At 46.1% G+C, this 2570-nt stretch overlaps 1 pseudogene; it reads left to right on the top strand.

Annotated features, from left to right (window-relative positions):
- LOC102873320 overlaps positions 1-1565 on the top strand; it is a 26613-nt pseudogene extending 25048 nt beyond the window's left edge.
- Positions 1566-2570: the final 1005 nt, after the last annotated feature.

Below are 2570 nucleotides of genomic sequence, written 5' to 3' on the forward strand. Positions count from 1 at the left end.
CTGTCCACAGATGTAGTCACTCTGATTCCTGTGCAGTTTATCAGTCTATCCATTCCCAATAAAAGTACTATCAGTGCAGTCCATTTCCAATAAAGGTTATCTAACAGAATGTGGAAATTAGCAAATAATATCACATGCAAGCAAAATATTGCTGAAGATGATCTAAAACTTGCTGGATCTATGCATTGGTAGGGAACTGTAGAAGTTCAAGCTGGGTATAGAAGAGACCATGGCACCAGAGCTATAATAATGTCAGATGTCAGAAGGATCTTAGCAAAAGCAGAGAAAGAATTTCTATTTGTGTTTTATTTACTATGCAATGGCATTTGACAGTGTAGATCATAACAACTATAGTTAACATTGAGAAGAATGGGAATCCCAGAACATTTAATCATGCTCGTACGAAACATATACTTAGACCAAGAAGTTATTGTCCTAACAGAGGAACACTCTGGTTTAAAATTAAGAAAGGTTGTGTCAACAGCCGATGCCTCGTCTGCCCAGGAGCACAGGCCCCTTCACACAGTCACCACTGCCGGTTCACCCCTGCCACCTTGGCACCAGGGCGTGGTGGTGGGCCTGGGCCAGAAGGACTCCTACGTGGGGGACGAAGCCCAGAGCAAGAGAGGCATGGTGACCCTCAAGTACCCCATCGAGCACAGCATTGTCACCAACTGGGATGACATGGAGAAGATCTGGCACCACACCTTCTATAATGAGCTGCGTGTGGCCCCCCGAAGAGCACCCTGTGCTGCTGACGGAGGCCACCCTGAACCCCAAGGTTAACCAGGAGATGACCCAGATCGTGTTTGAGACCTTCAACACCCCTGCCATGTACATCGCCATCCAGGCCGTGCTGTCCCTGTATGCCTCTGGCCAAACCACTGGCATTGTGATGGATTCTGGTGATGGGGTCACCCACACTGTGCCCATCTAGAGGGGACGCCCTCCCCCATGCCATCCTGAGTCTGGACCTGGCTGGCCAGGACCTGATGGACTACTTCATGAAGATCCTCACCGAGTGAGGCTACAGCTTCACCACCACGGCTGAGTGGGAAATTGTGCATGACATCAAGAAGAAACTCTGTTACGTTGCCCTGGACTTCCAGCAGGAGATGGCCATGGTGGCTTCCTCGTCCTCCTTGGAGAAGAGCTATGAGCTGCCCGATGGGCAGGTCATCACCATCGGCAATGAGCGTTTCCGCTGCCCCGAGGCACTCTTCCAGCCCTCCTTCCTGGGCAGTGAGTCTTGTGGCATCCGTGAAACTACCTTCAACTCCATCATGAAGTGTGATGTTGACATCTGCAAGGACCTCTGCACCAACACAGTACTGTCTGGCGGGATCACCATGGACCCAGGCATCGCTGACAGGATGCAGAAGGAGATCACAGCGCTGGCCCCCAGCACGATGAAGATCAAGATCATCACTCCCCCTGAGCGCAAATACTCCGTGTAGATCGGCGGCTCCATCTGGGCCTCCCTGTCCACCTTCCAGAAGATGTGGATCAGCAAGCAGGAGTACGACAAGTCTGGCCCCTCTGTCATCCCTCGCAAATGCTTCTAGGCAGACTGTTTAGTTGCATTACACCCTTTCTTGATAAAAAAAAAACTAACTTGTGCAGAAAAAAAACCCAAAAGATGATAATTGGCATGGCTTTAAAAAAAAAGAAAGAAAGGATGTGTCAGGGCTGTATCCTTTCTTCAAATACTTCAAGGAACTAGGCTTTATGAAGAAAAATGTGACATCAGGATTGTTGTTGTTGTTATGTGCTGTTGAGTCGCTTGCGACTCATAGCAACCCTATGTACAACATCCCTAAACTCTGCTCTGTCCTATGCCAATCGCACCATCTCCAATACACCCATCCTGATTATCCCAGTCAGTTTCAGCAAGCAGGGTTGTATCATCTGCATAAACAAATTGTTGATAGATCTTCCACCAATCTTGACCCCACATTTCTCCTCATAGAGCCCAACCTCCCAGATAATCTGTTCTGCATACAGGTTGAAAATGTATGGAGACAGGACACATCCCTGGCGTACACCCTTCCCAATTTTGAACCATGCAGTGTTTTCTTGCTCTGTTCTGATGAATTATCAACTGCATTATGCAGAAGACACAACTTTGCTTGTTGATAAATAATAAAACTTGAAATACTTGCTTCAGAAGATCAGAACCTTCAATATGGATTATTCCTCAACATCAAGAAATCAAAACTCTTCACCAGTGGGCATATAGACAATGTTGTGATAAATGGATAAATGACAGAAATTGTCAATTACTTCATGTTACTTGGATCCAAAGAAAGGTGACCCAACAGAGTGTGGAAATTATCGAACAATATCATTGATATCACATTCAAGCAAGATTCTGCTGAAAATTATCCAAAAATGTTTGGAACAATATGTCAACAGAGAACTGCCAGAGGTGCAAGCTAGATTTAGAAGAGGTCGTGGTACTAGGGATATTATAGCTAATGTAAGATGAATCTTGGCAGAAAGCAGAGAGTACCAGAAGAATGTCTATCTGTGCTTCATTGACTATGCAAAGGCTTTTGACTGTGTGGATC

The sequence above is a fragment of the Elephantulus edwardii genome, unplaced genomic scaffold (assembly GCF_000299155.1).
Source record: "Elephantulus edwardii isolate Elephantulus edwardi_28Jun2011 unplaced genomic scaffold, EleEdw1.0 scaffold00212, whole genome shotgun sequence".
NCBI lineage: Eukaryota > Metazoa > Chordata > Mammalia > Macroscelidea > Macroscelididae > Elephantulus > Elephantulus edwardii.